This window comes from Callorhinchus milii, unplaced genomic scaffold, assembly GCF_018977255.1.
Source record: "Callorhinchus milii isolate IMCB2004 unplaced genomic scaffold, IMCB_Cmil_1.0 Scaffold4, whole genome shotgun sequence".
NCBI classification, from domain to species: domain Eukaryota; kingdom Metazoa; phylum Chordata; class Chondrichthyes; order Chimaeriformes; family Callorhinchidae; genus Callorhinchus; species Callorhinchus milii.
Window position 1 is genome coordinate 48,875,505 of NW_024704745.1, and position 12,746 is coordinate 48,888,250.

Sequence of the window (12,746 nt, forward strand, 5' to 3'; positions counted from 1 at the left end):
CTGCTTCTGCCTTTCAGAATTGTCATCAAAAATATTAACATCTTGCCTTGCAAATGTCAAATAATGTCGATTCTTTTCTTCAAGGACACAATCTACTTTTAGAAGCGTATTGACCTGCTGTGGCTACACAACTATTTTAAAAAATTTCACCGCTCACTTCATTCGGATTTGTCTGCAAATAGGTGATTGCGTACTGACAGGTACTCGTTTAGCCTCTTTTTCCTTGTGTAATATCCTGGCCAACAATCCTCCAAATTGAATTGGTCATTCACCAAGGTTCTATGTGAGGACCTTGCTGGCAACTGAAATGACTGTATCAGGGTCACTATTACTGTCTTTATGGGCTTTCCAAAAAATGTCCTCTTTTCGATTGATCGTTCAAAAATGAAAGTAGAATTATAAGATTTTGATAACATATACTACATCCTGACCTACCAGGCAATGTGAAATTTGCCCACTGCAGAACTACACCTAAAAAGCTATAGATTAAGATGGAAGATTCCAGCATTGATTATGAGGTTGACATTCTAATTAGCCAACACTAATTACTTTTGCATGATTGTTTGTCAATGCACTTTCAGGTCAATTTATTGTGTGTTATACCTCACAGGGTCTTACTAATGATTATATGTAAGTTCCTGACTTCAGGGTCAATCGTTTTTGGTCTGCCAAGTGCCTGACACATGGAAATCCATCACCTTACATAAGATAAGCATCCCGCTTATCCAAATCTGGGAAGTATTGGGTGCAGGTTGACAAGAACCAAGGCTTGGATGCCCCAAATTGTGCATTGGGGGTACTGCTGGTGTTTAACCAGCTATAACTCCATATCTTGCTATTGAGAGCACGGTCTTGCAAACTTCCCACAACCCATGCAGACAGGACCACGCCAACCGTTAGGGCTCTTAAACCAGTTAGGATTGCTCGTAAAAGAGCTAGCAAAGATACAATAGGTCAAACGGAATCCTATAAATATAAAACTATAAATGGTTCTTTTAAGGATTATTATTATTATTATTATTATTATTCTTTGGCCTTGACTTACAGGTTAATAGAGCATTCCCACTTTCATACCTAGGGGTTCTCTCTTTCTGATTCATAAAATGCTTCCGCTCGGCTGGCTATCTGTCCCTCGTAGCCTCCATTCCACCATCGGTGGCCGTGCCTTCAGCCACTATGCCCTGAAACTCTCTCCCTCAATTCCTTCCCCTTTGCCCCTCACTCCTCAACTTCAAATCCCACATAAAAGCTTCCTTTTTAACACAAATGTGAGGATCTTGAAGTCTTGGAGGTTCTACGGTCATATCCCCCCTCCCTCTCCCCCGGCTCGTTGTCAGACTCCGCCACTGTGAAATGCTCCAGGACCCTAGCCCATGTGAAGGGTGCCATATAAATGCAAGTTGATGTTATTGTATAATATAGAGCAATATATTTTGAAAATCTTCTCCTTAGAAACGGACATTTCTTTACAGAAGGACTATTTGGCTCATTATGTTTGGGCCACTGCACTCTTTCTATATCAGCCCTTCTTATCAAGCCCACTTTTGAGCTCTCCCTCCTCTCCTTATGGAATCAGCATTTTCTGAATGAACTGACAGATTACCCGTCAACCCCAAACAAATATACCTTTATCACTGTCGAATCTTACAACTGTTTCATCAATTATTCCATAGATAAAATGCAAATGTGAAAATAATTAAACAGTTACTTAATCAGTTCTTGGTCTTTTTCATTCATTTCTCTGCACACCAAAGCAAGCATTATGATAAACAACACGTGTGTATGGTGGGGGTGCCTAGAGAAAGAAGAAATCATAAATTTGTATCCTCCCATCGGTTGTTCACTGTCAATGCATCAAAATTGACCACACTATTAGCAAAATTTCAGACAACATGTAAATTACTGTAATTTTCTTCTTGAGTAACTAAAGCTAATTGGGGATGCTCTCTGCAAGTGCTAGAGAAAGAAAAAAGTGGATGCCAACACCTTTCAAGCAAACCTTGTGGAAGCTAACTAATCATTTGAGGGAGCCTGGTGTTAGTTCTGTTCAAGGTCACATACAATACAAATTGGTTTCAAAATAACTTTTAACACCTCTGCCTTCCCAAAAATATTTCACTTGCAACATATTCTATCAGCACAAACAGAGAGAGAATGTATATAAACTTATCCTAGATTCAAAAATGATATATGGCTTCATCTCTTCTGGCCAGAATTACTTTTCTCCAGGAAGGAAACAGACAAAGTATTCACAATTGGAACCACACAAAATAAACAAACAGCATTTTATGTCAGATTTTTTTAATTTAGAGGAGTTTTATTAAAGATGGTGCCCGCTTTTTTTCACAAGTAAAATCTATAAACAATTAGATGATTTTGTAAGTTATCATCTTTTTCAAATCAATTTTATTTTGTAAAGTACTTTGAGATATTTATCTTACATGAAAGGAGCTTTGTTAATCCACGTTACTACTCCCACTGACAATACATACGTATTTTTATTCCAATCTATATTTGAATAAATTATTTGAATCTTTAATATGTTCCTGTCTTGTTCTGGCACATGAATTCCTAATTGTGATTTTATCAAAAACTGCTACACCGAATTTTAAAAATATCTGTGCTTCAGTTATTTAATATACTCTAGCTTGAGGCATGGAAATTAAATCACATATTTTGTTACTAATGAATTCAGATTGTGTCTCTGTAAGTAACAACATCAACTTGCACTTATAAAGCGCCCTCCACGCAAGGTAGCACCTCAGAGCTCTTAACAGTGGCGGAGCCTGACTCCGAGCTGTGGGGAGGTGAGGTGGCCATAAGCACGGTGGAAGAGGAACAGTTTTCAGGCGGGACTTGAACGAGGGGAGAGATGTGGCAAGGCAGAGGAATTGAGGGAGAGTATTCCAGAGTTTTGGGGCATAATGGCTGAAAGCAAGACCTCTGATGGTGGGGCAGAGGGCATACTCTAGCATGAGGCATGGAAACTATATCACACATTTTGTTACTAATGAATTCAGATTGTGTCTCTGTAAGTAATGTTTTTATACAGAATCATAGAAATTGCTTTAATAATCCTAAAATTACACAGCTATACCAGATGTTTCCACCTAACTTAATTTCTATATTCCCTCTTTCTATTGGAAAGAAGAGTGATATGTTATGGCTACAAATGTCTCAAGGTTGTGGGTGTCATTCAATGAATGGCCCACAGGAAATGATCTTCTGTAGATTTGGATGGATGCTGCCGTGGATGAACTAATAACTAACTATCACCCACTGAATAAAATCAACTTCTGGGGCTTAAACTCAGCATCTTTGGATAGGAGTTTGACAATATGGATAAACACTATGCCATTCACAATTGTAATACTATATCTGGACCACACGCTTCCTAATGTACCATTTTGCACTGCAAACACAACAAAATCCTTAGCACTTTTACAATACAAATAGAAACACTCATTCCAGAATTCATCACAGTTACATAAACAGAACTTGAAAGTAAACAATCAAAAAACTTTGATATGACACTTCTATTATTTGTTAATACGATGGGGCATGATTTATGAAGGTGTGTACTGAGAAAAAAACACATAGAAATGCAATTCCAGTTCAACAGTTTCATTAATGAATTACAAAGAATGTTACACCATGAGAACAGGCCATTCAGTCCACAAGTCTCTGCAGCTAATAAGGAATCGCAATAAATTGATTAGAAAATGGAAACTCACAAATTGATCAACTAATTCTTTATAGATTTTAGCACCGAAAATGTAAAGTAATATTCTTTATAAAAATCCTCTAAATTAAATTAGTTTTGATTTTACTTTAGCTTTCAAAACCTGCATTTATACGGAATGATAAATTGATTTTTGTGACAAACTGTCCAACAAGTGTTATGGTTAAATATTTATAAGAATTAATGAATACTCTGTTTAATGAAACCTGATTATAGTTTATTAAATAGCTTCCCTATAGATACAAATCTCATCTAATTTCAAATGAACGAGATTACCAATAATATAAATAAAGTCCTCTATTTTTATTTTCTTCATATTTAGTATTATCCACAGCCTTAACAAACCACTTCTATTGTACCCGGAAATAGAGGGCAGGCAAAGCAATCTGGGAGACAAAATCATAGTGTTAGCCTTATTTCCCTGGTAAAATACAGCCAGAGTCCATTTTAGCTATTCAGTGACTGTTTGTTGTGTTAAAACCGCTGAGTTGTTTTAGGGTAGTTTACTGCTTTAATAAACCACTACATAGACTCAGAAAAAAGTCGGGCGGGGGAGAGGAGGAGGGTTGTCAGCCAATCACACAGTGTAAACACGGGAGCATACACATGTTTAGTTGGCTTTTTAACCAAACTTGAAAATGCAACCAATCACAATGCTGTATTTTTAAAAACTCACCCAGTAAGAATTACACAGCAGAAATTTCCAATTTAGTGTATATTCATTCAGCCTGTTTTATCTGGGAGTGGCCCTTCAGTCACTCACTGTAGACAACTGTGAAGTTGCATAATATTTAGATCCTTTTACAATCTATATTCTGATAGCATAGTCTGAAAATGTACTCCTTTTTTTAAAAAAAGGTTCATACCACCACAAATCATGTCTCTTTACGTTATTATAATACTGTTGTAGTGTAGTCTAGTTCCCCTCCAAAATGGAACACGCTTTAACCAACGCCATTAAACAGGAAATATCAATAGAGTCCAGGCAAAACTGTATTATGAATTTTCATAAATATCTTTCAGGTTGATTCCTGCTCCCTCTCTTCAATGATCATGAGAACATTAATTCCACCACTTTATATTTCACCCTCAAGCATAAAGATAGTGGAATACTCTGGAAGTAATGCACAACATCTTTAGCTTATTAATTTAAGTGCCATAGCTCTGAGACTGTCAAGAACCCACACCTGATTGTAGATCCAGGCCTATTACAACTATGCCAGCAGGCTACAAAGGACAAGGTTGCCTCGGTTCAATGAATTCTCATTCGACACGGATATGTCAAGTCTCCTTTAGAGGTTTAGAGATGTTCCTGTGCAATAGCAGAAGTATACATTTTGACAGCATAAGTCACCTACTAGAATTACAAGTAGTATTAAGGTCAGTATCATAATAAACTTTAATGAGCTTTATCAAATCAGCTTACCTAATGTCCCACTCTCCTTTAACATTATCCATGTTTTGTTTTAATATGGCAGAGAAAAGAAAACAATTGGCCTGCAAACTGCCTTAGCCAGATCATATGCCAATTGTGCTGTGTCACTATTTTCAGGCTCCTTCTCCTCCCACAATAAAGATGTCAAAAATGTTATATCACCTTGAACGCTGGATAGCAAAGTACATACTGATTATACCTTTCAGCAATAACTGCAAAATTCATAATCATAGAAGCAAAGGGTTAAACAAGAGCTGTAGGTATTTACCTGTAGTCAGTCTAAGCTAAACATGTTATCTAGTCAAGCAAGCAGCTGCTAAGCTACTCATCTGTTTATTGATAATTAATTGCAGAAACACCTTGCCTTAAAACTAACAGTAAATAAATATAATTATACATTACACATAAAATTTCTGAAAGTAATTTGAAATCTGCACTTTTTAAAATCATAATAGTTTTATTCCTCTGGAACTGGACAACATTAGCAACACTCACCCTTAATATCCCATCCCAATATTCTACATTATTAATTATTAATGCTATAATAATTTATTTTTGTAAATGAATAGGGGGATGTAAGGATAATTCACACAGTTGAAATAGATACCCAACTACATTCATTAGGTATATATAATTCTTGTTCATTCTGGGCTAATTGTTGTGCTGCACTTGCCTAAATCCAATTCACAAATGAATTGTCCAACTCATCCCCACCCAACTGTGAAACATGCACAGCATTTCACACTTTCTCCATTTTGTTATTGCAGCCGATACAACAATAACAACAGCACATCACATTTGTATAACGCCTTTCACGTTGGGAGGATGTCTCAAGGCGCTGATACAGGTGATACAAGTTGATCCATGACAGTTAAGTGATTTTGATGATTTGTTGCCAATAAAAATGTTATAAAACTTATATGCCAATAAGAATTTATGCATTGACACTTCCAAATCAACAATTCAGACCTGTCAACTCGTTAAAAAGGTTTATAAGAGACTTTATAGACACCGATATACAGGTTCACATACAAATCAAATTTACTCTAAAAGGTTACTCTTTTATAGGCTTTATAGTTCTACATATTCTTTCATCTTATAAGGATTATCTTGCACAATGAGCAACTTCACACTACAGTTTATAGAATACGTACCAAACTAACATACTGTGATTACCACAAAATTACTATTAAATGCATGTAGTCATATTTTTCAATTAACTGAAAATATTCAAGCTGCTTATTTTAGCGCTATAGTAGATCTCAAACATTAAAACTGTTTTCCCTTTATGCCATGATTTCCAATGAATACATTTCAAATAACCTTTTTGAATTCTTTTATCAGGCAGAAATCCAAAGCTCGTTTTATGTACCTTGAACCACAGTGCTCTCATGATTTTGGACCAGAATCTTGCAACCCTACTAGAATTTGTGGCACCATGTTTTCAACAGATAATCCAAGAGAAGTGAACTTTGCTATAAACTTACCATTACTTCATAATTATACTTCTCTACATTAAGGAAATATACCCCATAAAAAAAGCATTTTTCTCACAGCATCTACTTGGAAGATATTTACGATTTTATATAAGAAATTAGTACATTTATTTTCTCACAACACTCTCCTTTTTCCATCAACTGGAGCCAGTACCCAGAGTTGTAGAGCCAAAGTAAACAACATAAAGAAACACATTAGTGGAATCATGCTTTATTTTTAAAAGCAAAGCACCTTCCAGGGTAAGGTATTTTAAAAAAGGTTAACATTTACCCCCCAGCTGTGCAAGGAAGCATTATTCTATGTTAAAATTGTATTATTTTAAAATAGAACCCATTATGGATTATGTGGTAAAGCAGCTTTGTCTTCTACAATTTTATCCTGTTAAGTCTATACGGTGTTTGTACCATTAGAAGTAGCCGCATGTTGAATTTTGGAAACATCACTTTTTCTCCATGGTCTGAATACAATGTTTCTCGCATGGTGAAGCTTCAGTTTACAAATTACTTTATAATGTTGCAATATTTCAGATCCCTTTGAGAAGTACTACAAAACATCTAATTGCTAAGTAGCCATTCACAATTGCATTAATTCCTATAGTGACATATGGGTTTTCAGATGGGTTAATAGAATGTATCCTCATTTTTTTCAGAAGATATTGCTTGAGCAATAGAAAAACATTGAACATTTTCGACAGTGGGCAAACAGCATAATGAATGGCCCTCTAACAATGCGAGGCTGTTCATTAGATTCCATCCCAGATTGTAATTTCACAATTTCTGCAATTTCACTGTGATATCATTATTTTGGCAAAGACTTTTTAAAAAAAATCCAGATCATCAATTTTGTTTATTGTATCATTGGCGTGCTGATTTCTGACTCTCTTTCCCCATCGACAGAACTTTTGAAGGGTAGGATAATCTGCTCACACACAGTCAGACCACAACTGGGACCCTGATAAACATAGCCAACCCAAGGCCAGTACTGGTGACTGTTGCTGATTTGAGGAGAGGGGAAATGAATTCAACTGTCCGCTAGTTAGTAAGCCAGAGGGCACTCACTAACTCTCATGCTTACAAAACACAACAACAAATGACATTTGTATAGCGTCTTTCGTTCACCCTCATTTACAAACTAACACTAACTACCACACTAAGTCTCACTCACAATCACTAACACGCACCCCACACCCCACCATTAGCACTCAATCACTCACACTATCACTCACTCACTCACTCACACTGTTGCTCACTCACACTGTCACTCACTCACTCACTCACACTGTCACTCACTCACACTGTCACTCACTCACACTATCACTCACTCACTCACTCACACTGTCGCTCACTCACTCACTCACTGTTACTCACTCACACTATCGCTCACACTCACTCATTCACACTGTCACTCACTCACACTGTCACTCACTCACTCACTCACACTGTCACTCACTCAGTCAGTCACTCACTCACACTGTCACTCAGTCAGTCACTCACTCACACTGTCACTCAGTCAGTCACTCACTCACACTGTCACTCACTCACTCTGTCATTCACTCACTTACTCTGTCACTCACTCACTCTGTCACTCACTCACTCACTCTGTCACTCACTCACTCACTCTGTCACTAAGTTTTACTCACACTCACTCCACACTCACTCACTTACCCGCACATTTCCCTCCCAATCGAACAACTCTAAGCTTCTCCGGCTCCGGCTGTCCCCGGCCGCAGGTTCAAACAGGGAAGAGGCGGCGGGCGGGCGGTTTGAAGAGCGTCAGCAGAAAATCTGGAGCAAAAAGCAGGCGGAAGGTCAGAGCTCGGCAGCGGGGCGGGGGGTGGGGCTGAGTGTGGAGCCGGGCAGCGGGGCGGGGGGTGGGGCTGAGTGTGGAGCCGGGCAGCGGGGCGGGGGGTGGGGCTGAGTGTGGAGCCGGGCAGCGGGGCGGGGCGGGCGGGCGGCCTGTAGCTGAGCTGGTGACGGGGGAGAGGGCGCGAGGGGGCAGGTCAGACAGCTGCTCTCCCATTGGACGGGAGTCCCATGGCGTCACCGAGTGATATTGACAGCCCGGGCTGGACCATATCAACCCACTCTGAGGGGGGGGGCGGGAGGTGTCTGTGAGAACCAGGCCAGAGGTTTATACACACATATACACACCCAGAATTAACGACCCTCCTCACTTCCTACCGATTTAATTCGATACAAAACCGAACTCGGGTGTGATGTCCATTGCCGAGGGGAGGCCATGGCTGGTTTGATGTGTGTTGGGGGAAGGGGTTCCCTGTTGTGGAGCCCACGGGGCTCCCGTCCAATGGGAGAGCAGCTGTCTGACCTGCCCCGCCCCCCCCCGCCCCCGTCACCAGCTCAGCCCGGCGAGGCGAGGCGGGGCTGTTGCTATGGAAACGGCGGGCAGGGGTCAGGCGGGGTCAGGGCAGCAGCGCAGCCTCCCAAGATTGGTCTGGGTGGGGACTGCTCTTAGGCCCCGTTTGATCTGATTGAAGCACGCGAGACGCCACCCCCTCGTGATGGGCGCTGCGTAAATTCCTTCAGAATAATAATAATAATAATAATAGTGGAGTGGTCATTTCATCATGGCCTTCCATCACTTACCCGGCAACCTGTTCCAGTCATTCGTTGCTCTCTGTGCAAAGAAACACTTCCTGGTGCATGTCCTGAAGTTGATCTTCACAATCACAAACGACACATTGCAATTATATACGGTATCCCCCTCCCGGGGTCCTGGCACAATAATGCCCCTGACGTCCCCGGAGTGTCACGCTCTGCCACTATCAAGCGCTCTGAGGTGCTGCTCGGCCTGAAGGTCGCTGTTTAAATGCAAGTTGTTGTTGGGGTTACTGTTGGGCCACTCATTCCCAGGCTGCGTAATTTGGCTCTCGCGTTCGCCCCCAGAAATCGCTTACAGTCACTCCACTTCACAGTGTATCCCGTGAGTGGCTTGAGATGTTACAGAAAAAAAAGAACGTTTTTGCATTCAATTTGAATCTATTCACACTTTGGTGGGGGGAATGCAGTGAAACAAAATGAGTGTTTTTTCTTCTGGTTGTCTATGTCTCTATGCCTTTCATTTTGTTTTTAAAAAAATTGTGTTTTGGGGTTTGCCTACAAAATACACTTTACAGCATACCTTATGATGTGAAAGGCAAGGATTATTATTACTGTTACTAGTCTCCATTTTTCTCTTTTTTTGGTTAACCATCTCTAACCATCTCAAACAATCTCTTATAATCTTATTTCATTTTTGAAAATGACAAAATGTTATGCCTAGAATGATGTGTGACAAGTAGTGCACAGTAGTTATTTCTGTCCTTTATAATGAAATTCTAATAACAACTTTGGAGACCCTCTCCCCATCCACAAAAACAATGTAAAACTGCAAAGCTTTTACAAAACTTCTGCCAGGTCCACCATTTCAATTTGAATCGGCGTGGTGAGTTGCAGCTGTACTTTGCTACCACATTCCTGCCTGCAGCTTGACCCCATTTCCACAGAATACAGGGCGTGTTACAGGGACAGACAGGCTCAAAGGCCTGTCTGTCGCTCTATCTGGGCAAGCATTTACATGCGCCTGGATGAATTGTTTATCTGAGAGTGGACGACTAGCTCCTGGTTGGTCTTTAACAAAGTAAAAGTTCCTGAGCAGCTTTAAATATTTTGGCGTGTATTTTCTGATTTATTGGTGAACAAAATAAAAAGTATCAAAACATTGAATTGTGGTACTGATTTGCTAAAAAAACACTGTTAAGTTGTTCAGCAAATAGTGTCAGTATGTCAATTAGTTTGTATAATGAAATACCACATTAATTATAGTCAGCCAAGTTAGATGATAAAAATAAAATAAAATAAAACAATTCTTAGTCCTTGTTTTGACATTGGGCATTTAGAATCTTGAAACCACGGTGACCAGCTTGCCTGAAATATATGACATGAAACTGTATACAACTAAAACAACTTGTTTTGTAGGAATGCACTTTACAATGACAGGATCAGATGCCGAGCAAGGGAGAGAGAGGTATGAGGGGGAGGTGAGGTGGCCATAGATGCAGACAACAAATTTACATGTATATAATAATAATAATCCTTGCATTTGATATAGCGCTTTTCACGTTGGGAGGACGTCCCAAAGCGCTTCACAGAATAGACTGTAAAGTGAATTGACTGTATATTTGTGGGCGAACGCGGCAGCCAATTGCGCACAGCCATAAACGTTTATATTTATATAGTGTCAGGATGACATCTTAAAGAGCTTTACAGAATCTAGGTTGGTAAGTTTCAAGGTGGGATTAAAGACAGATCAAGAGGAGTTGAGACAGAGGAGTAAAGTGAGGGAGTTCCTGAAGATGAGAGCATTGTAGCTGATGACTCATCCAATTGGGAAATTGCCTTTGAAAATGCTTTGTTGGTGATTAACTATAATAATCCTTGCATTTGATATAGAGCATTATCACGTCCTTGCAACGGCAACACGGCAGCCAATTGCACATAGCAGTGTTCCACAAACTGTCGTGGATTGAGTGACCACATTTTTTTATTTATCTTGAAGGAATTATTACCCACAGAAAAGCCAATTGACTGACAACTGGGTTCATACTTACTGCTCGGTAAACAAAGGCGTGTGGAATAAAGAAACTTGCCCAACGATTCACCCTGCTGAAAAACTTATTTCCTTCTAAGACCCTCGGCATGGAAAAATGTTTAAAATGGCAATAACGCTTGAATTCTTACTGGTTCCACTTTGATCACTATGTCAATCAATTACTTTCAGGGTCAGTTTCACTGACTTGCTCCTTTTGTTGCATCTACTTGTTCAACATGATACAGAACACTTACAATGGTAAACTGCTTGTACTATTTCCTGACAATGAGGTCCAATTTCTGGTGTTTAATCACAGAATTCCTTAATAAGGAATCAGATATCTGGAAATGGTAGTCAGAAGTAGATGGCATTGACAAGAAATACTTCAAATTACACATAGTTAGGTTTAGAAAATATGTTCTTACCAAAGGACCACATGTACCTTCTATTTCTCTGTTTTTAGTGTTTCTTTTTCATGGCCATATCTCTATTTCATTTTGCATTTCAGGTCATATTTAACATCAAGATGTGGATAGCTGGTGTGAACAAGCACTACAGGCTCACTGATTTATCATTACAATACATGGATAAATTGCTTTGTCTACATTGATGAGCCAGACAGTGTTTTAGCACCAGAAAGATTCCCCTTTAAAGACTTGTGCTATAATAACCTCAAAAGGCTGAATGGTTCCACTGGGTTTCTAATCCAAAATGTTCTGGTCCCAAGACTTGGAGCTCAACTGAATGATAGATAATGCCATATTTGACTAAGTTGAAAAGCTGCCTGCATTTAAGTGCTTTTAATTATACTATTCTGAATCAATTACTGCATTCCAAAAATGGCTGACCATCAAATTAAGTCCATAGGAAGAACATTCCTTTACAGCTTACATCCTCTGTCACCATAAGATGTTATGGTTGTTTTTTTGTGTGGTTATTTTAATGCCAGTTCCTTTCACTTTATTTCTCTAATCCTGTTTGAATAGAAGGTACTGTACTTGTAAGCTTGTAACCTTGATGTGTCTTGTATATGACTCATGGTGTTATGATAGTGTGTATACCATAGGTTTCTAGCTGTTCATGCTCTGTATCATGTGAGAGTAACAACAACTTGCGTTGCATAATAATAACAAGAATCCCTGCATTATCTATAAAGTCGACCATATCAAAGCATTTCACAGATAATTGCTGGCAAGTGCAGTGACTTGGGAAGTTAGCAGAATTTTTTCACACAGAATAGTTAGAATATGAAATGCTCTGCAGTGAGTGGTGGTTCAGGAAGTATCCATATCAGCTTTCCAAGGGGTAAACTAGCTAAATATCTGAAACAAAGTAAACTACTGAGGTAGGTATGTGGAAAGGGTAGGAAAATGAGACTGAGGGAATTGCTCTTAAAAGAGCCAGCACAGACATAATGGGCTGAACGGTCTTCTTCTGTGTTGAAAATCTCTTTGGTTCTACGACTCTGTATTTGTAGGATAGTGA

At 39.2% G+C, this 12,746-nt stretch overlaps 1 protein-coding gene across 1 annotated transcript in view; it reads right to left on the reverse strand.

Moving 5' to 3' along the window:
• mbnl2 (muscleblind-like splicing regulator 2) overlaps positions 1–8,493 on the reverse strand; it is a 91,767-nt gene extending 83,274 nt beyond the window's left edge. Inside the window, exon 1 of the mRNA XM_007906275.2 lies at positions 8,339–8,493. The gene's annotated coding sequence lies outside the window, so the exon portion shown is untranslated. The remainder of the gene's footprint in view (positions 1–8,338) is intronic.
• Positions 8,494–12,746: the final 4,253 nt, after the last annotated feature.